Source organism: Lissotriton helveticus, chromosome 3_1 (assembly GCF_964261635.1).
Source record: "Lissotriton helveticus chromosome 3_1, aLisHel1.1, whole genome shotgun sequence".
Lineage (NCBI taxonomy): Eukaryota > Metazoa > Chordata > Amphibia > Caudata > Salamandridae > Lissotriton > Lissotriton helveticus.
In genome coordinates, this window is record NC_136061.1 from 2,076,709,445 (window position 1) to 2,076,733,763 (window position 24,319).

General features: G+C 45.7%; 1 protein-coding gene across 6 annotated transcripts in view; it reads left to right on the top strand.

Annotated features, from left to right (window-relative positions):
• Positions 1 to 24,319, top strand: part of POLG (DNA polymerase gamma, catalytic subunit) — a 575,771-nt gene that overhangs the window by 4,889 nt on the left and 546,563 nt on the right. The window contains exon 1 of one of the 6 annotated variants that reach the window (XM_078683202.1): positions 17,729 to 17,799. The exons of 4 other annotated variants lie outside the window; for them this stretch is intronic. The gene's annotated coding sequence lies outside the window, so the exon portion shown is untranslated. Of the gene's footprint in view, positions 1 to 17,728; positions 17,837 to 24,319 lie in introns of those variants that run through there. One more of the 6 variants, XM_078683204.1, reaches the window with a different exon arrangement.

Consider the following 24,319-nt stretch of genomic DNA (forward strand, 5'->3'; position numbering starts at 1 on the left):
ACACGACATCATGGCCCTATATGACACCAATCTCCAGAGTTTCCAAAATCTCTCAACTAGAGAAAGAAATGCCCTCACAAGTTTATCCAAGGATCCATCTATCATCATAAAACCGGCGGATAAGGGAGGTGCAACAGTAATTTTGGACATGGTCATGTATCATGAAGAATGCCTCAGACAATTGCACAACTCCCAAGCCTACCGCCTGTTGCCTAGCAATCCTACACCACGATTGCTTACTGAAATCCAGACCTTGGTAGAGGAAGGCAGTACAGAAGGATGGATAACACCCCATGAAGCCAGATTTTTGGTGACATCCAACCCGGTCACACCTGGCTTCTACTGCCTACCAAAGATACATAAAGCTACTAGACCACCACCAGGACGTCCTATTATCTCAGGGATTGGTTCCCTTTTGGAACCACTTTCCACCTTTGTGGACTTCTTCCTCAGACCCCTTGTCAAAGAAATGCCAACCTATTTACAGGATACAGCAGATGTTCTCAGACTTCTCCCTGACATAGAGTTTAACGCCAAGACTGACCTGTTGGTCAGTTTCGACGTAGAATCCCTTTACACTTGTATTCCGCAGGAGGAGACTCTTGATACAATTTGACATCTCCTCTCCTTGCGTGACCTTGACAGCATTACCCCAGTCAATTTCATTATGGAATGTGATAGATTAGCAATGACGGAAAACTTCTTCAAATTTGAAGATCAGTTTTTTCTCCAAATCTCCGGTACATCTATGGGGAGTATTTTTGCCCCTAGCCTCGCCAACCTGTATGTCCATCAATTTGAACAGGACCATGTTCTCAACCATAGCAACCCTTATTTCCATCAGGTGGTGCTATGGAAGAGATACATAGACGATATCCTGTTGGTTTGGCGAGGATCCCCCTCTGAGATTCCATCATTCCATAAATGGCTAAACGAACGAAACCAATATCTGAGGTTCACTGTTTAATTCAGCCGTGAGCATCTCCCCTTCTTGGATATCCTTATCTTTCCAGAAGGAGGTAGACTACAATGTGAACTGTATACCAAACCAATGGCAAGAAACTCTTTACTTGTGTTTAATATTCACCATCCACGAGCATTATGTCAAAACCTTCCCGTTGGTCAGTTCCTTCGGCTGAGAAGAAACTGTTCTTCCAGAGGACTGTTTGACAAACCCGCGAAAACCCTCTCTCTGCAACTACAGGAAAGACAATACCCTAAACACCTGGTCAAGAAAGCGTGGAAACGCGCATCCAACAACAACCGGGAAGCTCTTTTGGATAAGCGGCCTGAGAAACCTCCGCTGGATAGACTCACATTTGTCAGTACATTTAGTGTGCTCTCCAATAAAATCCAAAAAACAGTACGGAGACATTGGGGAATCTTAAACGTAGCGGACTCTAATGTACCAATTCCCTTATTTTCCTTCAATAGAGCACCCAGTTTACGTGATAGCCTGGTCCATACAAGACCAAGAGCACAAATCATGGACAGTACCACCACACTTTGGAATTTGCCACCAGTCCAGGGCCACTACCCTTGTGGCTCTTGCAGTGTCTGTCCACAAACGTACAAAACAGACAGAGTAGATCTAGGTATGGGAAAACCCTGGCTTCTCAAAAAACATACAAATTGCAATTCAGAGAGAGTTATCTGCATGATAACCTGCCCATGTTCACTTAGATATATTGGACATACCACCCGAAAAATTAAATTGAGAATCAGTGAACATAAGAGCACTATCCGATGCCATAAGCAATCCACACGGTTGACCAATCACTTTCTGTCTCTTAAACATACGGCAGAAGATATGAGGTGGGTGATCCTTGAACACCCGTTTATTCCACCACATATCAGTGACGTGTCCAGATTCCTGTTTGTCAAGGAGCAGAAATGGATTTTTAAGCTGAGGAGCGACAGTAAAGGTCTGAATGATGACATCCCGTGAATATCATTGTAATCACATTCCACCTATAGGACCCTTACATCAAAGGGTTTTGTATTGATTTTCCCATTGGCCCCCTGAATGTACTATCTATACTTATTATTGTTATTTCTAAAGCGCACTGTCACCTTGCAGGCATCCTGGCGCTAAACTAACTCATGGGCAGAGGACATGTATCGGGCAGAGCAGAGACCACATATCAAGTTACTCAGGAAACAGCCAGGTTTTAATCTTTCTCCTGAATGGGAGAAGCTGCGCGGTTTGTCTTATATCGAGTGGGAGCAGATTCCATAATTTAGCAGCTGTCACCTCAAAGGATCTGCCTCCTGCTCTAACCTTTTTAAATCTGGGTACTTTCACCAGCCTGGCCGCTGACGACCGCAGGTGCCTGGTTGGAGTGTACCATGTAAATTTAGATTGCATGGAGGCAGGGCCTATTCCGTGAAGAGCCCTGAACACCAAACAGAGGGCTTTGAATTGTATCCTCTGTCGCACAGGTACCCAGTGCAGCTTGGCAAGGGCAGTCGCACCATATGCTCCTCTGGGAAGCCCCAAAGCCAGTCTGGCAGCTGCAGATTGCACCCTCTGGAGCCTGTCCAAGAGAAACTCAGGGGAACCCAGTAATAGAGCATTGCAGTAATCCAATCTGCTGAGGATGGTACACCTTGCCACTTGAGCACGAGCATGGAATGGTAGAAGTGGCAAGATTTTCCTCAGAGATCGAAGAATAGCAAAACAGCAGGCGGTCGTTTTGTTGACATGAGTCTCCATACTTAATTTATGATCAAGCATGACCCCTAAATTGCGAACTGAATCCACAGGTCGCACAGTAGTCATTGTTTCAGGAGGCCAAAAATTTTCTGGAAACGGGCGGGAGATCTTATTCCCAGTGCTAAAAAGCACCTCCGTTTTTGCAGCATTAAACTGAAGCGAATTAGCCTTAAGCCACCGTGACGTGTCCCGCATACAGTTGTGGAAAGCTTCCACTGATGTTGACTCCTCTCCCTCAAAGGAGAGGATCATCTGCATATCGTCCGCGTAATTCACAGTCTTGATGTTATGGGTCTTAATAAGTGAGATCAAAGGTTTTAGATATAGATTAAAAAGTATGGGGCTGATCGCCGAGCCCTGTGGGACTCCATGAGCCACCTTATTGAATACAGACTGAAAAGGAGGCAAAGACACTGCCTGCTGCCTATCCTGCAGGAAAGAGCGAAACCATGCCAGAGCGCTGCCTCTCACCCCAGCATCAGATAAACGGTTCAATAAGATCTTATGGTTAACCGTATCAAAGGCGGCAGACATGTCTAATAGAATCACAGATACCACTATTACTTTCAGAAGAATGAAAAGTGTAGTGTTCACTAGCTTTGAGATCTGTCAGTATTGTTTCAAAAATACTGAGTAGGTGCTAAGTTTTCTTGCTATTTAACAAAATCCATTTCAGAACTATCAACTGGTTTTACTTCGTTAAGCTTAACTTACGACACATGCCAGCACCAAGTGCCATATCTTTGGACATTTTGGTCACGTCGTAATAAACATAACAATACAATAAAACTAGGATTTGCTGTGTTCCTACGGTCTCCCGGTAATTGAAACACTACTATATTGTCTCTTTTTCACACGAGATTTATACATACTCTCGAGTGATAAACAAATATAAAGCACGGGTATTTGGTAGATGTTGTATTTAGCGCTTTTATCAACAACTACGTGTTTAATAATTCAAAATTCACGCGCAGCCGCGCAAGTCGGGAGCACATTGGCTTTGCGCATGCGCCATTGCACTCCGCTACAACGCACCAGCGTGAGACGAGTGCACATCGACCATACTTTCGCGCATGCGCTATTGGACTGAGTCACAGCGCATGCGCGAGCAGAACAGTGGCTCTCTTTCCACGCGACTGTAGCGGGAGGTTTGCGGCAGTCATTTGTCATCAATTGACTACCTAATTGGAGCTAATTTTCCAATTAAGCGCGCTATAAAGAGCACGATGACGCACTTTCCGGTACCTCCACTTCCTCTCGGACGCCAGAGAGGGGTACCGACGGTTAGGTAGGTCTCGTTTTTTCTTCGAGGATATTGATCCACACTAAGAGAGCTCCGAATTTCTTAGCCAGCCACTCTTTTAACCATCTTCCTCTTATTTTATGAATACAGAGACCTGGGGTTTTTCACCATCTTTAACTTATCACTACTTGGTTTTTCATATGCCTTTGCCATAAGTGAATTTTTGATAATTTAAGGGGTAGATCATCCCATGCCACTAGTAATCTTACTGCGAAGTTTCAGCCTATTTGCTCATAGAGGGAAGGTCGTTCAGTAACAACTGGGTTATTTTTAAAGTAAAAATGATATAGCAATCTAGCTGGACACAATAAATAAGATATTGATTGTGCCCTCATTTTCATTTTTACATAACAGAGCGGGGCCTCATTTTCCCGAGCGGTTGCCGGGCGAGGTGAGGTTATTTCCCACATAATGCTGGGTGAGTAAGACATCAAACTAAACTATTTTTCGAATAGAATTTGTCATACAGAAGGACTACAGCCTTCTGGTTAACGAAGAGACGTTTCTCTTCATTTATTTATTATAATGTTTTGTATAGCGTGAACAAGACCCTTGGGTATCAGAGCGCTTAACATAGAAAGTGAATTGGAGATTTAACATATATACTAACAATACTACAAAAAACAAGCATAAATGAGGTAGATGATATATGTTACTCATGCATGTGCAGTTTGCATTAAGAGGTAGGTTAGACTTAACTCATATCGTAAGCCCTATATACAAACATAAATGAGGTAGAGGATTAAATAGTTTTGGATGTGAGATACAGTCATAAGTTCACATTGGCATGGGGTAACGGTAAGGATACAGCTTAGTCCTATATGAGGCGTCAATCTGGTGTCCTCAAATTAGCCTTCCTACTATTTTTTCGAGTCTTCCCCTTCTGATGACATAACTGTTCAGTGTTAGGACAGCAATGGATCATAACAGTGATCAATAGGCTTTCCTATGCAAGGAATCTACTCATCAAAAGGCTCTTCACTCCCCGCTTAAATGTTACAATATTTTGAATCTTCCTGATGTTAGGGGGGAGTGAGTTCCAGATTCTGGGGGCCGCTCCTGTGAACGCTCTGTCGTAGGTCCTTTTCTTTCGGAAGAGGGCTGGTCGCAACAGCAACTCCTTGGCACTCCGAGCTGGTCTGTTACCTCCAGATAGCACGATTTTCTTGGCTAAGTATCTTGGAGTGTTGCAATGGACCGCTTTATGAGTGATACATACGATCTTCATTTGGATTCTGGCTTCATAAGGTAGCCAGTTTAATGCTTTCAGGTGGGGAGATATATGATCAAATTTCCTTGATCCAGTGATGAGTCTTGCCGCTGCATTGAGGCAAGCTTTTAGTGGTGCTGTGTGCGTTTTTGGTAAGCCAGCTAAGGTGGTGCAACCATATTCAATCCTAGAGATGACTAAGGATTGGATTGCCAGTTTAAGATCCACTTCAGAGAGGAAAGGTTTCAATTTCCTTAAGTAGTTCAGGTGGAAGCGGGCACTTTTCGCCAATGAATTAATGTGGGCTTTCATGTCGAGGTTCTCGTCTAAGGTGATTCCTAGCGATTTAGCTGAGTTGACTAGGGTTGGGGTGCAGTTTAGCGCAGTCACCAATTTGGTCCATTCCTTTATTTCCGTATGGCTCCTTGGTGGTGAAATTAATAGGAACTCTGTTTTGTGTGCATTTAGCTTCAGATGATTGGTGGTTAACCATTGCAATGCCATTTTTAATGTCTCATTCATTATTTCAATGTCATCAAGGGAGGCGATCTTTATGTATATTTGCGTGTCATCTGCATACATGTGGTAGGATATCTGTGATTTTCGGAGAATTTCTGTGAGAGGTTCAACATACAAGTTAAACAGATCTGGGGATAACGTCGATCCTTGAGGGACTCCTATTGAGTTAGGGCATGGCGGTGAAATCGATTGGTTGGCCAGGAATCGTTGTGTTCTGTTGGAAGGATTCGAACCATTTCAGCACATTTCCAGACAATCCCATCCTGTCCTGCAGCCTGGTCATTAATGCTTCGTGATTTACTGTGTCAAACGCCGATGATAGGTCCAGTAGAATCAGTAGGCATGCTTGATTTTGATCGAGGGCTTGTAACGTGTCATCAACAATATGGAGGATAGCTGTTTCCGTGCTATGCCCTGCTCTGAATCCTGATTGGCATTCATCTAATAAGGAAAACTTGGTGATGTGTTGACTCAGTTGGCCTTACACGCATTTCTCAATTAGTTTGGCCAGTAAAGGGATGTTGGTCACTGGGCAATAGTTATTCGGATCTGTAGCATCTGCTGTAGGTTTTTTGATTATGGGAACAACTTGACCTGTTTTTAGACAGTCAGGATGGATCCCTTGTGATAATGATGCATTTATTATTTTGGTCCAGATTGGAACCACAATGTGGCTGATTTCTCGAAGGCATTTTGCGGGAAGTGGGTCGTGATAGTGTTTGTTAGGTTTGATTTCCGAGAGCGTTTTGTTGATCTTGTCCTGGTCATATAATTCGAATGTGTCCCACTTTGCCTTGTTTTTAGTCTTAATACACTCTGTTGTCGAGTTGGCATCGCTCGTAGGCAGCGAAGGTTGGATCGTAAGGTTGGCCGCGGCACTCCTGAGCTCTACTTCAAGCGATTTGGTCTTTTCCGCGAAAAATGTGGAAAATTCTTCGCAGCTTAAGGGTGTTTTTGCGTTCTCTTGAGAGGATTTGGCTAGTTTATTTGATTGTTGCTTTAGTATTTCAAAGAGTTTTCGTGGTCTATTTTTAGCATTGTCCAGTTCTGATCTTATAAATTCCTTTTTGGAATGTATGATCTTTTTGTTATATTGATTTCTAATATTTCTGAGGGCTTTCAGCTCGGGGGATGAAGGGTGTTGTCTCCATTTTCTTTCGGCCATTCTCAATTTGCGCTTGTCTTCATTCAGTGTCCCATTAAACCAAGGATTTTTCGTCTTCTCCATGACTCTTTTCAGTTTTAATGGCATGGTGTTGTTGACGATATTTCCGATTGATGTTATGTAGTGATCGGTCAACTCATTTACATTCTGCAGGTTGCTAGATGGCTTTAGGTCTCTCTCACAGCTTTCGATCAGTAGCTCAATATTAGCCTCCTTTGTGTCTCGAGTCCATTTTTTGGACCTGGAGGGTTGCACAGTCATGCCCTTTTTCATTATGGGTATCCCGAAAGTTATAGCATGATGATCGGACCAATCACATGGAGTTATAGAGAGGTTTGAAGTGTCTTTGTTTCTCGAGATAATCCAGTCTAACGTCGCTCCTTTCGAGTGTGTAGGTTGTGTGCAGGCTTGGGTGAGGTTTAGCTCGACGAGGAAATCTTTAAGCGTGTTAACCAGTTTGTCTTTGCAGTCATCCCAATGTAAATTGAAGTCGCCTAGATATATGTTATTGGTATCAGAGTTAGAGTTGGCCGTTATGATCTCCATTAACTGCTCAGTGAACTTTTCGTTATCTCCTGGTGGGTGATAAATCGCATGTAGGTTGCATCTTTGATTGTTTGCTGATCTTATATTAAGATCTAGGTATTCGCAAGATTCTAGAGGGTCAGCTTGAATTTGGTTGACCTCTATATTGGTTGACCTCTATATTTGATCGGTGAATGCAGGCTATACCTCCTCCTAACTTTCTTAGTCTATCTAGTCTCACAATGTAATATTGAGGTGGTACTAAGAGATCCATGGTTGGAGATGACGATTCCGAGTTTCTGTAAGGATTGCCAGATCAATTTCCTTGTTGATGATGAGGGCTGCTATGTCTGATGCATGTTTGGTCGCCAATCGACAATTGAGTAGAAGACAAGTCAAAGATTTCCCTGAGTTACTAAGGTTCTCATTTTTGGATTCGATTGTTATTAGCTGGATGTGTTGTAAGTTGTGAAGGTTGGGTTTTCTATCATTCTATCTGGATGTTCGATTAGGGTCGATTGGTACTGTTTTGATTCTCTCCTCCCTCACACAGTCTGAAGGTTCATATGTTAGGAGTAAGGCAAGAGTTTCCTCCTTTGACAAGGATTTCGTCCTAACTGGTCGGTTGTGTCTATTTGTTAAAGGCATGGCCATCTCGCTCCTCTTTCTTTGTGAGGAGTGTACGAGATTTTGGATATGCGTGACCTTAGAGTGAGTGCTTACCGTCATCTCCCAGATTTTTTCAATCGCTTGTAGAGTATTGATTGAGTCTTGTGCCAGGTTGACAACTAGTTTCTGAAGCTCTTTAATCTCTTTCTGGTTTAGAGGTGAGTTCTTAGGGATGATTAACCTGTTTATCCGGGGTTAGCATTTTGCTCTTCTCTGTTTATGACCTATTCTCAGTGATGCGGTCCTTTCCTTTGTATCCCTTGTTTGGGTTGCCGTTGCGTTTCTATTAGGGATGACATAAGAGTTGTCTAAGATATGTGATGCTAGGAGTGTTTTAGTGGGAGAGGGTCTACAGGACTCTAGTCTTGTGTTAGAGAGAAATAGAGGAAGGTTGGTATCTTTTACCTTATCTATTTCCCGGTTATCATGGCGTGATACACTCGGGGCCGATGTGCTCTCTACGTGGTTAGTCTCATCGTTTGGAAGCGGCGTCGACTCTTCCCTTTGGAGCTGGTCATGCTCTTCATTCGCATGGCTCGTAGACCTCTCTGTCCTTTCTGTCTCGTTCTCCGGTGCTGTCATTCCTATTTCAGTTCTATCTCTCGAATTAGTGGTTAGAACATTGGTGTCTATGGTAGTCATATCGTTGATATCAGAAGTGTCTTCTTGTGGGGTCGGGTGTGGTTGGTAATTTAAGCCCTCTAGAGATTCTTTTATCGTTTGGAATATCTTGTCAAACTTCTCTAGTTCACTGCTCGCTGCTTGTATCAGTACTACTCCAGTTTTATAGATGGTAATGCATAGTTCTGCTCTGCATCTTTTTGATGGTGAGGTCATTATTTTTGAGCCATGTGGGATGTTTTTCATAGCTTTTATGGTGAGCATTCTTGTGAATGCCTTACGCCATTTAGATGTTTTATTTGTGCAGAATATCAGGTCGTTCATTATAGCGCCTTTAACACTATCAAAATATGGGTCAGAGAACAGTGTGTCCGGGTTTTTTTTCAGGGTGTTATGTTTGAACTTTTTGGCTGCATTTTTTGTTAGGGTGGGTGGATATTTTATGTTCTTGGCATTCGAACCAACGCCGCTAGGTAACTTTCGACCATTTTTGTTCCTCGTTGTAGGTTTTAAGGTTGCTCTTCTCTGTAAGACTCCGTCTTATTCCACTGCTGGAGTTGTATGGCGTTAAATATAGATTTCTTTCCAGGTCTTAAGATAACTCTTCTCTGTTTGACTTAAGCTGTTTCACTACTGATGTTGAATATTGGTAACGTTCCCTGTTTCATGTGGTTTTCTTCTGTTATCCTTTTTCCATATAACAGTAATTATCTAGCCCTTGTTATGCTCTGGATAGTATGGTGAAAAAGACGAACTAGTCATTCCAAGATGTCTGCTGTTTTGGTTGTTTTCCTGAGGGCAAAGGACTTTCTCCCTTTCCACCCTTAGAAATTGGACCATTTACCCTTTCCCTCATCAAATAAGGGTCTGGGTTGACTCCATTCCTTGTGTTTAATATTTCGTGAGTCCGTTTTCAGTGTCTGTGTCTTTGGATTGTTGTCTCTCAACTTGCATTGGAAGCTGCCTAGTGGGATAGTCTGGGTGTCTTAAGCAGCCGCCATTTTGGAGTCAGGCGTGCCACTTCGAGTATTTGTTTACTTTTCTTTATTCCCTTTATTTATTCATCGCGTTATAGCCATCATTCTGCATTGCGATGGAAAGTGGTCTGGCGCTGGGTGCGTGAGGGTGTTGGAGCCTTGTCCTGCGTGCCAATGCTGTAGCTGCTGGCTTTTCGTCTGCGATGGCCGCCATTTTAAGTTCAGGCGGGGCGGATCTAACCTACTTTCTCTCCGCTTTACTTTAAAGACCCGTAATTTCCCTCATCGGCTGGTAGGAGGGGCGGGGGCAGCGCTAGAAGGGTAAGGATGACAATACCTTGCCTCGCGTGATCACTGCTCTTCAGACCACGATCGGCATTTCCACATTTGCGGTGTCCAGTCCCTGCCCGCTGTCCCCGCGATGCAGCCGGTGCTGCCTCCCCTTCTCCCTAGGCGTGCCGGACCAGCGCAGCTCCAGGAGTCATCTACTATACAGCGGGCGCTGCCGGTGGTTTCGGCCATCTTGTATAGGGGTTTCTGTTCGATTTCTGTGTTGTCTGTACTGTCTCTATATGTTTTTTGGGGATATATGTATACAACCTTATTATACACTTTGTGCACTGTTCTCCTTCTTCTCTTTTAGGAATGGACAACTAATTCAATCCCACCAGATTACATTGGGGACCCAAGTTCCTGGTAGGAGTAAATGAATATTTGGTGCACAGTAATATTTTTCATACTTCACTTGCACTTTTTTGCAGTAGCTATCCATTCTGGGTCCTGAAGAAAGTCGGACAGTTGTTCCGCTCGGCTAAAACATGTTGACCTCACTGCACAGCGCCAGAACATAGTTCTACTTTCAGACTATTAGGTGTTATTTTATTTTTGACACTAGGACAATCCTTATTAAACTTGATTCTTTGCCCTAGTAGCCAATTTTAACATTTCACACACATTTTCACAGCACTACACATCATCAGCATCAATCGAATAACACTGTGGCTAGAGTTCCATCTCAGAAATCCATCTCTGCACCATCGATTGATGGGTTGGGCGAGGTTTGGATTTACTATCTGTATCCCACATGATGATATTCCGCCATAAGGGTGGGTTGATGGGAGTTTCTCAGCCCTGTGCCATTTCACTTGGTTGCTACATGATCTCACTTTGTCTTTAGCTTCTAGTACAGCACACATATTTATTTGACTGGACATCTCTTCTTTTGTTATTACATTTGAGTTGGGGTTTAGAGATGTCAGGGTCGGTAAACTGACCCCTTGGACCCTCCTCATCTCTCTTTTTTCTCTATAATTAGCATGATAGCCAGGCTGGTCTTTGGCCGTCAGATTTGATCTGACAGTAGTGTTTTTAGGGCTCGCCTGCTGGGCGCATGCGCCTAGCTGGCGAAGCTCTATAGGGGCCTAAACAGACTTTACCCAACTTGGCGATTTGGTGCTGTGCCCGTGGCTTTTAGGTCAATGCGCTTGCGCATTGACCTAAAATGCGCGTGCACATCACCAAATCGCCGTCTGTTCCCTCTGCCGCACTCCTCCCACACCTTTGAAGTGAAGCCTAGCTTCACTTCAAAGGCCCCTGCTGCTTAACACCCTCTCCCCGCTCCGCCCCCTCCCCTGCCCGCCATGTCGCATTTCTCCTCCCCCCTCCCCACAGCAATGCCCTCCGTCTGCTTTTATTTTGTGATTATGAGTCACAATGACAGGCGCCCTGCCCGGCGGTGAGAGGTGTGATGCATCTGCCTATCACCACCCGAGCATCTTATCTGAATACATTCCATCGTGTTCTTGAGCTGTGAGTGTAAAGTAAAGCGCCTCGAGGGAGGCTCTGGTCGCTAGTCCTGCTTGAAGGGGGATGGGCGAACAGCTCGTGCTCTTTATGTTGCCCAGCAAGAGCCTGAAATGCTTCCCGTGTGCTTTGAGGAAGGTTTGGTGATTTGCTGCATTTATATAGCGCCTTCTACCAGATGGTCTGAACGTATGTAATCCTCGGTTGGAGAGTGGTGTGCCTCCCAGGTGATATCATTTTCTTAATTCTACATGGAGATGCATGTAAAAAAGGCGACGACCAGCCACGTTTACCCACGTCAATTACATACTATTGTCTGTCGATAGATCGACCCGTTGTCTGTCGTTGCAGTGAAATACATTTGGTTCCATAATACACATTTTTTGAAAGAGCGGAACTTAAAACGCGCTACCTTCACACATTTATGACTACAGTGTCAAAGTCCATTTTTTTACAACGGTACAGCAGAATTGACATGGGAAAAATAGTTTTCTGTCTCAGATTGCACATTGCAAGGACTGTTACACAGGGAAACGTGTCTCTAAAAGTCACATGGCCTCTGTAATGTGATTGTGCCGTTATGCACATTTAACACATTGCACCCTGGTCTTGGTTTAATCGTTTTTTAAAAAAATAAAACATATATTAATGAAAAATTCAATGGGATGAACCATACATGCAGGTAGAGCAGACTAGAACGTGCTATTTATCACCATTCGCAGCAACATGTTGACCTATATGATGGGAGGTATGGCGCTTCTAGGCACACATCCACCATGACATCCACCGCCACATCCACCACCGCATCCACCACCACATCCACCATCACCACCACATCCACCACCATCACATCCACCATCACCTCCACATCCACCGCCACATCCACCACCACATCCACCACATCCACCACCACCACATCCACCACATCCACCACATCCACCACCACCACATCCACCGCATCCACCACCACCACCACACCCACCACCACTACATCCACACCCGCCACCACTACATCCACCACCACATCCACTACAACCACCACCCCATCTACCACTACCACCACCACCGCATCCACCACCACCACCGCATCCACCACCACCACCGCATCCACCATCACCACATCCACTGCATCCACCACCACCACATCCACCACCACCACCACATCCACCTCCACCTCCAGCATGACATCCACCGCCACATCCACCACATCAACCACCGCCACATCCACCACCACTACCACATCCACCACCACCACCACATCCACCACCACCACCACATCCACCACCACTTCCACCACCACCGCATCCACCACCACCGCATCCACCACCACCACATCCACCACCACATTCACCGCCACCACATCCACCACCACCACCTCATCCACCACCACCACATCCACCACCACCGCATCCACCACCACATTCACCGCATCCACCACCACCACCACATCCACCACCACCTCATCCACCACTACCACATCCACCACCACCACCACATCGACCACCACCACCACATCCACCACCACCACCACCACCACCACATCCACCACCGCACCCACCACCGCATCCACCACCACCACCACATCCACCACCACCACCACATCCACCATCACCTCCACATCCACCATGACATCCACCGCCACATCCACCACCACCACATCCACCACCACCGCATCCACCACCACCGCATCCACCACCACCGCATCCACCACCACCGCACCCACCACCACTACATCCACCACCACTACATCCACCACCACATCCACTACAACCACCACTACCACCACCACCGCATCCACCATCACCACATCCACCGCATCCACCACCACCGCATCCACCACCACCACATCCACCACCACCACATCCACCACCACATCCACCACCACCACATCCACCACCACCACCACCACCACCACCACCACCACCACAGCCACCACCACCACACCCACCACCACTACATCCACCACCACATCCACTACAACTACCACCACCACCGCATCCATCACCGCATCCACCATCACCGCATCCACCATCACCACATCCACCGCATCCACCACATCCACCGCATCCACCACCACCGCATCCACCACCACCGCATCCACCGCATCCACCACCACCACCACCACAGCCACCATCCCATCCACCACCACATCCACCATGACATCCACCGCCACATCCACCACCACATCCACCACCACCACATCCACCACCACCGCATCCACCACCACCACCACACCCACCACTACATCCACCACCACATCCACTACAACCACCACCCCATCCACCACTACCACCACCACCGCATCCACCACTACCACCACCACCGCATCCACCACTACCACCACCGCATCCACCACCACCACCGCATCCACCATCATCACATCCACCACCACCACATCCACCACCACATCCACCACCACCACATCCACCATCACCACCACATCCACCACCACCACCACCACATCCACCACCACATCCACCACCACCGCATCCACCACCACCACCGCATCCACCATCATCACATCCACCGCATCCACCACCACCACATCCACCACCACATCCACCACCACATCCACCACCTCCACATCCACCATCACCATCACATCCACCATCACCTCCACATCCACCATCACCTCCACATCCACCATCACCTCCACATCCACCATCACCTCCACATCCACCATGACATCCACCACCGCCACATCCACCACATCAACCACCGCCACATCCACCACCACTACCACATCCACCACCACCACCACATCCACCTCCACTTCCACCACCACCGCATCCACCACCACCACATCCACCACCACATTCACCGCATCCACCACCACCACCACATCCACCACCACCTCATCCACCACCACCACATCCACCACCACCGCATCCACCACCACATTCACCGCATCCACCACCACCACATCCACCACCACCTCATCCACCACTACCACATCCACCACCACATCGACCACCACCACCACATCCACCACCACCACCACCACCACCACCACCACCACCACATCCACCACCACATCCACCACCACATCCACCACCGCACCCACCACCGCATCCACCACCACCACATCCACCACCACCACCACCACATCCACCACCACCACCACCACCACATCCACCATGACATCCACCGCCACATCCACCACCACCACATCCACCACCACCGCATCCACCACCACCGCATCCACCACCACCGCATCCACCACCACCACCACACCCACCACCACAACATCCACCACCACATCCACTACAACCACCACTACCACCACCACCGCATCCACCATCACCACATCCACCACCACATCCACATCCACCACATCCACCATCACCTCCACATCCACCATCACCTCCACATCCACCATGACATCCACCACCGCCACATCCACCACCGCCACATCCATCACCGCCACATCCATCACCGCCACATCCATCACCGCCACATCCATCACCATCACATCCACCACCACATCCACCACCACATCCACCACCACATCCACCACCACATCCACCACCACATCCACCATCACCTCCACATCCACCATGACATCCACCAAAACCACCACCCCATCCACCACCACCACCGCATCCACCACCACCGCATCCACCACATCCACCGCATCCACCACCACCGCATCCACCACATCCACCATCACCACCACATCCACCATCACATCCACCATCACATCCACCATCACCTCCACATCCACCATGACATCCACCGCCACATCCACCACCACCGCATCCACCACCACCGCATCCACCACCACCGCATCCACCACCACCGCATCCACCACCACTACATCCACCACCACATCCACCATCACCTCCACATCCACCATGACAACCACCACCCCATCCACCACCACCCCATCCAACACTACCACCACCACCGCATCCACCACCACCACGGCATCCACCATCACCACATCCACCGCATCCACCACCACCACATCCACCGCATCCACCACCACATCCACCCTCACCACCACATCCACCCTCACCACCACATCCACCCTCACCACCACATCCACCCTCACCACCACATCCACCCCCACATCCACCATGACCTCCACATCCACCACCACATCCACCACCACATCCACCACCACCACATCTACCACCACATCCACCACCACCACCACATCCACCACCACATCCACCACTTCCACCACCACCGCACCCACCACCACCACAGCCACCACCACATCCACCACCACATCCACCACCACATCCACCACTTCCACCACCAACTCCACCACCTCATCCACCACCACATCCACCACCACCACCACATCCACCACCGCATCCACCACCACCACATCCACCACCACATCCACCACCTCATCCACCACCACCACATCCACCACACCCACCACCATCACTTCCACCACCACATCCACCACCACTTTCACAACCACCACATCCACAACCACTACATCCACCACATCACCACCACATACACCACCTCCACCACCACCACATCCACCACCACATCCACCCCCTCATCCACCCCCATCACCACCACATCCACCATCACCACCACATCCACCACCACCATATCACCCAGATCCACCACTACCACATCTATATGTGTGTGTGTGTGTGTGTGTGTGTCTGTGTGTGTGTAGGTGCGTGTGTAGGTGCAAATGCAATGTTCTTGGATTTTCGTCACAATAAAATACACTGAACATAATCTTCACAAAAGTTATTTAAAAACGTTTAAGCTATTACCATTATAAATTACAATAACTTTTATTTAAGTATTAATTATTTACAAAATTAAAAGCCATTGTTATTTGTAATATCAAGACATCTAAGTCACGTAAATACAACACACATTGCATTACAAATGCTATAGGTGTCACATTTGCAAAAGTTAACACTATTGACATTGTAACTGACAAAGCTATTAATTTTACTACTTTCAAAACCAACACATAAATAAAAAAAGTGTCATTTACAATACCAATAGCTCAAACTTTCCTAATGCGAGACCTATTGCATTTCCAATGCTTGTTTAAAACAAAGGATTGAGCCTCATTACTCTATATTTGCTAAGAAATGTTTTAAGTCACAACTTTATTTTTATGTTGATCTGCAGGGCTAGACTGGCCAAGATGGCACCAGTCGCTTTGGTGGGCTGGCAAGGTGGGGGACGGATTTGTTGCTGGGAACTGCTGCCCAGGTTCCTGATTGCATAAACAAATTGTTTAAATGCATTGTGTATTTAGAAGTGCTGCAAGTAAAAACCTGACTTGAAGGTCCTCAGCAATAAAACCTGCACCCACCCTGCGGCTCCCACCTAATGCCAGGTATCCAGTCCGGCCCTGTTTGCAGGGTCAGGGCTGTGATGGTCTGCGGGTAGCAGTCTAGGAGCAGTATTCCTGGATTTTTTGTCCTGCGCTGTCGCCTCAGAGCAGCCCTTTCTGCTAAACTTAGTACTTTTCAACCATTCATAAAAATACATGGGTGATTGTATAAACTAACCCAAAATTTCTAGTACTGGAGCTGGAATACCAAATAAGACTCCTGGAATATCTGGAGGAAGATTGGTCTTTCCTCAGATATTCTAGGACTGTTGTTTGAATAGTAATTGTGACTTTCCACTCCTGTCCTGAGGGCGCAGTTCAGGACAAGAAACACAAACGTGTTGGATGGATGTGGGTGAGTGTCGGGATCTCTCTTGGAGGGAGCGGGGCGGGCTAAACTATGGTGAGTCCTCGTGACACTGATCGACCGCATCACCTACTCCGTCACCACCCAGTTATCCGTGTCCAAGCTAACACACTACCGCCCCTGCCGCTACTGCACTCGCCCCTCTCCCATAAACCATTTCATTGATACTCGAAAGACGTTGCATGCGGGCCAAAACCAACTCCCACGCCCGGCCCGACTCTAGATTTACTGTCCAGTTCGTGAATGACTTAAAGTGATTCACCCGCCAACAAATTCGAACCGCACAAATATTACCTAAAATCACCAAATACCAGAGGTCGGCTTGGTCAGTGTTTAGACACTACAGAGATATGCGAACTTCACAGCCAATGAGCATGACGCAATTCTTTGTGCATTATGATTGGCTGAGGTATGTCCAATCCCAGCTGATTTTACAAATCACTAGCATCCTCCTTTCTCTCTTTAGAGTACTGAAATATGTTAAGCCTTGGTATTGGCTTTGATGTGACCCGGAACTTCTGACGTTCAGGTCAAAAATCCTGACCTCAAACATCAATAAGGGACAACGCACATTAAGCTGTATTCACAGGCGGCCCGTGTAAGTAGCGGACAGGTGATCGCGTTAAAGGCGATAGGTTGCGTTTTTTTTTTAATGTTTTTATTATCCTGCTGAATGCGCATAATCTGAAGGTTTAATCATTTCCATTTCAGTACTGTTAAATTCAGTTCTTTGTGCACGCAGGGCTGCCAAGTGGCTGCTATTTTACTCACATGGTGGGTATTCACATGTCCAAGCCAGGAAACAAAAATCCAAAATTCAGCAGAACTCAATATTTTTCACACATCTGCAGTATAAACCTAGAGCAACAGATACATTCAGACATTTCAAAAGTGTTTAGATCCGTCGAAGCTATCCTAAGTATTAAAGTAGAAACAGAATTGTCATGGTTAAAACGAACACTGGGGATTCTGTGCAATTTCTTACTCTGTCATTTCGTTGCCTGCCAGAATATCAAAATATTATATTTATTCTCTCAATGTATTCAGGAAGATTATGCCACTCGTTCAGCCCCTAACCTGTAGAAAAAGGAAAAACCTTTCTGTTGTTACTCTTAATTAAGCATTTTAATTAAACCCTCATGAGGTTTACAGTTCACACGTTTGCATAGGATAGCTATTTTGCAGGGTTAAAGGCAATGCAGTACATTCATTGTGCGCCTACCCCCTGTTAAAATCTGTTGAGAGGTGGGTCCCGTGGTAAACAGTGCTCTGTAGAATCATTTGAATTGCGCATTTTCTTGCAGTAAGGAGTGGATCTCTTTTGCCTTGCCATGCACAGAAGACATGCAGGTAGGACTAAAAAAGAGTGAAGGGTGGCTGGAATTCATAGGATGGAGGGGTGTATCAGAAACATACTTATTACGAACCATTAAATAATGCAGGGAGGCATACTGATTCCTCGGAATAATTACTGAAGCTCCTGACCTGAATGTATTTTCTTTGAGTCACAATTGTCCTAAGATTAGGGCTACCGGTTTATGGCGTTTATTTTTTTAATGTTATTCCATCTGTATTTATCCACATTTATTTTCTCTCGCAAGCAATAAAGATGCTGCACCACCTAGTATTTTCCCACATTTATTTAAAATGACATGCACACTTGCACTCAGTTGTTTGTGCAATTGAAGCCTATGCTAAATGCACTTTACATATTGGGAGCAAATGTCTTCCCTGTCTCCTAAGAAAACACGCGTGGATTAGTGGTATTGATTAGGTCTCGTTTACACAGCAGTCTGGGAAAAAGTTAAAGCATTACTCCCTCATTTACTCACATTTCATAAGCGAGTGTCTTCTCGAAGAATATCAGACCACTCTTAGTGTGCGCTAGACAATGACCTACCCCATGAGGCATTGTAAATCACCAAACTATCTAAAGAATCTTGCATATTTATCTGTACAGAATAGTGTTCTGATATGGAGCCTACGGAGAATTCCTCAAATAAATATCAAGCAAATCATATGTATAACACTATATCACTATTTAGAATATCTTGTTTTATGCAATGTTTAGAATAGCAGTTTATGCAGTCTGTTGCAGCTTGCTATAACAGATGTTAGTCTATAAATGAATGGCGCCAACTTGTCTAGCCTCTGTATGATGTTATACGTATGTACATAGTTCGGTATATAGAGTTCTATATGCATAGTTGTTTGCCAGCATACCATTTTATACAATAACATAACATGCCACAAGACAGAAAGGAAGCGTAAGGTAAAATGTAAAGCATAGGCGGTGCAACAGTCATTTCTGTTATTATTTTTATTTAAGTGCTACTAATTTTCCAGAATCTGGCTGTGATTGCTCAGTAAAATGAAGTAATTCTAACTGACTTCGGCTGTATGCACTGCTCCAGCAATTTACCTTCCGTGACCACTGCGGCGAAGGGTCTCTGCAGACACATCGCTCCCAGCTGCACTTGTTCGCCCCCCTCCAGAGAAGCAGTTTCAGATTTCTTCCTCCAGCCCCTATGTGCCTCTAACACGAATTTTATAGAGGAGCACAGAGGCGACAGGAGCATTTGTTTTGTTAGTATTTTCCTGTTTCTATATATAAATACAGACAAAAAACCCAAAAGGTTTTCCAGCTGTATTTATATGTAAAAATCAATTTAAACGGACAACCGAGGAGCCTTACCTAAGATTAAGTAAGACATTATTATTTAAAGAGAGTTTACACTTAAAAAGAGCAATGTTTTGATGTTGAAAAGACTCTGTAGTACATCAAATAGGCATTAAAAGTGAAATAGATTTCACACAAGCATCTGATCTGGGGAATGCATATACAGTACTTTTTATATTCGAAAGAGAGATGCCAAAATAACCTTGTAGTTCGTTAAATCAATTGTGTAAATTAAAATGCACTCCAGTTGATGTTTGCTTCTTGGACAAGCAATCAGCTGAGGCCCATGACCTTCTGTTAAATCATCTGTTTGATACCTTTTTTATTACAGAGTCGTGGACGACTAAAGTCTCTGCCCCTGACTTTTCATGTGCCTGCACTCTAGGTTTTAAGAACTTTTCATGTACATAAACTTGATTGGGAAGGTGGTGGCTAGATATTCTCAGTAAAATACCTTTGAAACTGTCACCACTTTCACTCAATTCTTTAAGTGCAGCGATCCTAGAGCTGTCTGTCACTCTTTCTTCTTGATATATTTCTGACGTTATTCGTTATTGGCCACTTTGATAGTCATCATTTCTGCAGTTCATTTGCAGACTTTTTGTTTCTCTTAATATTGAGTAATTCTTATTTCTTAGTACTTGATGACTTCAATATTGGGCAAATGTGCCTACTCATTTTGACACTGCTCATCATACTAACTCACTCTCGGACCTCAATCTTTAGTTTAGTAGTTACCAGCCCCAGTCATGATCTCATATTCTCCCTAGCTGGAGGAGTTTATAGTGGTTTTTAATTCTAGTTTAAAAGATATGAGGAATACGATGATGTGGTGCTGCCCTGGCTTATTTGCAACAGTTAAATTCCACTTCCCTATGGGATAATATCTGTTCCTTTTTAAAATGTGCTATTGCTAAAAGAAAATCTATGTTATTTTAACACCTTATGCTGCTGGACCTGCGAGGTTGCTCATCATTTTTTAAAGTGTCTGTGCCATACTGTGATCTTGCTGTTTTAAATATTTTTGCTTTTAGGAAGTATTTGTATAATTGAATGGTTTTAAAATGTGTTATTGTTCAAAGAAAATTCATGTAATACTGCACTTCATGACATATGAGGTCTCTTGTTAACTTTTTTCTTAAAAGTGCATCTGCTCCGCTGTGTTTTTGCTATTTTTAAATACTTTTTATTTTTAAGATGTATTTTGTACAATGGGAATATTTGAGAATTTTTTTGAACGAATTGTGATGCGCTCTTCTGGTGGCTTTCGTAACCAAAATAAAGTTTTTGGATTGATCAATTGACTCATCTCATTTTTTGGCTTGGACCGACAATTGTTTTTATTTTAACTTTTTGCTGTAAATCTCTGATACGGGTCACTGGAGGACTCCTGGAAAGGCAGTTAATAAACGTGCCCTGGCCAGATTATCTCCTGAAAACATTTGTAATAACCGGACTGATGTTGGTGGCCCCTCATCTTTTTCTTCTTCTTCTATATCAGACGACTTCAAAGCCATCAATAATAAAATCACATTTGCCCTGGATGAAGCTATTCTAGTTTCCACCTGCATTCTTATCGCCCTGTTTCCTTGTCTTCCTGATATATAATCATAGCCTTAAGAAGCCAAACTTCATTGTACAAAACAGAAGAGATTATGGCACAAGGATGATTCTCCCTTTAAAAAAAAGTGCTTTCCACGTAGCTCTTTGTTCCTATAAAGATCCTGTACAAACTGTGCAGCACAAGTATTCTGATGATAAAGTGGATCATTCAAGCAGCTCCGCAAATGAGATTTTTTGTTTTGCTCATTCATTGTCTTCATTTTGGTTTGAATATATTTTATTAGCATTTCTTAATCATTGGCAGTTGTATTCAGTACATATAATGACAAGAAGCGGTTGAAGACTGTAAAAAAGAAATTATACAGCATTTGTAATCTTTTTACATCATTATTGCGGCTGCTTTGTTCAACAGTGATTTGCATAGAAGTTTCGGGAGGCTATTTGCGTGCAGTGGCGGTTTTGCAAATAATCTGTTGAGGTCGTATATGGTGTGTCTTCTATCTTTGTGTGTGTGTGGCGTCGTCTGATGTTGGGGACAGTATTGGGTAGGATGTAATGATAAGCTGTGGCGTGGGTCTGCATGTGTTTCCCAGGGTAACGTGTTTCCTGGTCATACCTTGCAGTCCATGCGTGGTGTATCATACATCACGGTAGCTTAAGGGAAGGTACTGAGTGCCAAATGAAGTGCAATTACCAATATCACATATACACATTTAGAAGAGTCTTATCAACAGTGATATTACCCTGATTTTTGTAACTTAATCATTGTATGAACAGGGGGATAGGATAATTCAGGGGAGAAAAGAAGGAGAAGAACAAAAAAAGTCTTCTTTAGGCGTACAAAGTGGAGGAGTGGGAATTGCAAAAAGAAAGGGGGTCCAAAAAATAATTAAAATGAGGCGTGTTCGTTAGTGCTAATGCTAATTGAGTGCGGGGAGAGCCGATGTGTGAGCGCAGGGGGAGTCTTACTAGGCCACGGCAAAGATGTTGGCCATTTCCGACGTGTGGGGCTGTGGTGCCCATTCAGGGGGAGGGGGGAAAGAGGGGAAGAGACAGCGCAGCCGTTTCTATGATTCAGGGAAGCGTTAGTATCTGTGTGCATGGGGTTTTTAGATATAATTTGCTGTACTCCCTGGTGTCATTGCTGCATTGTGGATTTGCATGCCATGCTGCGCGTCTAGTCGCAGGCGGGGAGGGAGGTGTTGGGCGTATGGGATATCTGTCGTGTCTCATGTTCGTGGTCTAATCCGAAAGTGTGTCCTATTTCAAGTGATTCCTTGTGCTAGGCTTGCTTGTTGGAAGGACTTCAGTGTAGCTTACCAGAGTTGTGCAATAGGGAATTTTCTCAGTCCCATCGTTTCCTCTCGGCGCAATATTGTACCTTCCGCCCTCGCCCAATAGGTAAAAGAGGCTTACCAGTGTCGAATATGTGGGGGTTCGCCGTGTTTCCAGCGTTTGGTAAGTACGCGTTTGGCCGTGACAAGTCCCAGATCCCAAAACCTAGCCGGTACTTTGTTCAGTTTAGTTCTTTTATAGAGCCCCAAGATGCAGGCTTCCCATGTGTGCGGTATGTCTTCGTCCGTGCATTGTGTCAGCAGTGTTGTGATCGTTTCCCAGTACAACTGGATGTTGGGACACAGCCAGAGCATGTGTAGCAGGTCTGCTCCAGTCAGGGAGCATCTCTGACATGCAGTGTTGGTGACTGAGAAGTATCTGTTAATTTTGTCTGGCGACAGATATGCGCGGTGTAAAATGTAGAATTGTATGATCTTGAAACGGGAGTTACGTGGGACATTGACTGGACTATTCAGCACCATTGCCCATTCCTTGTCCTTCCAGGCCCGCCCTCTGTCCACCTCCCATTTGTCTCTTAGTTGTTGGGTGGAGTGTTGCGTATGCACCAAGAGAGCTTGTGCTAGCCAGTGTACCACGTGGGTGCCATTACCTATGACATGTATGAATTGATGCATTGGCGGCTCCTCAGAAATGTCGCCCCAGGCATCCGCTAGTGTCCGCACTAGGGAGGCATGAGTCAGAAACTGTTCAGCTGGTAAGCTTGTGTCCGCTGCAAGTTCAGCAAAGGTGAGTAAGGTTTCGTCAGCATATAGGTCTCCTAATGTCTCCACTCCCGCCTGCGTCCATCTCCCCAGCACGGTTTCCGTTACTACTCCATCTCCTCTGGGAGTGCCCAGTAAGGGGAGCACCGGGGCGTACGGCTTCACCGCTCGGGTTAGCTTTAAGCAGCGTTGCAAGCACTTGTGCGCCACCGCTACGTGTAGTTGTGTGGGGCGGGGGGTCTTAGCCAGGGGATGGAACAACGTGCAAATTTATGTGTGGGTCCAGCGAGTGGTGTCTGTGGCAGTGTCTTCCAAGTTTCTGCCACTCAGCCATCCCGATACCCACTGCAGTTGTGCTGCCAAATAGTACAATTCCAGGTTGGGGACCGCCAGGCCCCCAGCCTCAGTGGTCATATACAGCTTCGCCAGCGCTACACGGGGTCTACCCGTGTTCCAGATTAGGCCGCGAAGTAGGGTTTCCAATTCACGGAACACTTTGGTTGGGACGTAGTTCGGGATGTTGGCGTAGTAGTACAATAGTCGTGGTAGGACTATCATTTTCGTTAGCGCCACTCGGCTTGGCACATTCAGGGGAAGGGTTTTCCAGAAGGTCATCTGCGCGCGTAATGAGGAGATCGCCCTCATCAGGTTCCCGTCCAGTATGTCTGATGGGTTCCTGTATATGTGTATTCCCAGATATCGGAACATTGTGGGATATCAATTGAGTCTTTCGCCCCCGAATCGGATATCACATTCAGGCGTCTCCGGGCTAAATGGATAGGTGCCTGATTTGGTCCGATTGACTCGTAAGCCTGACA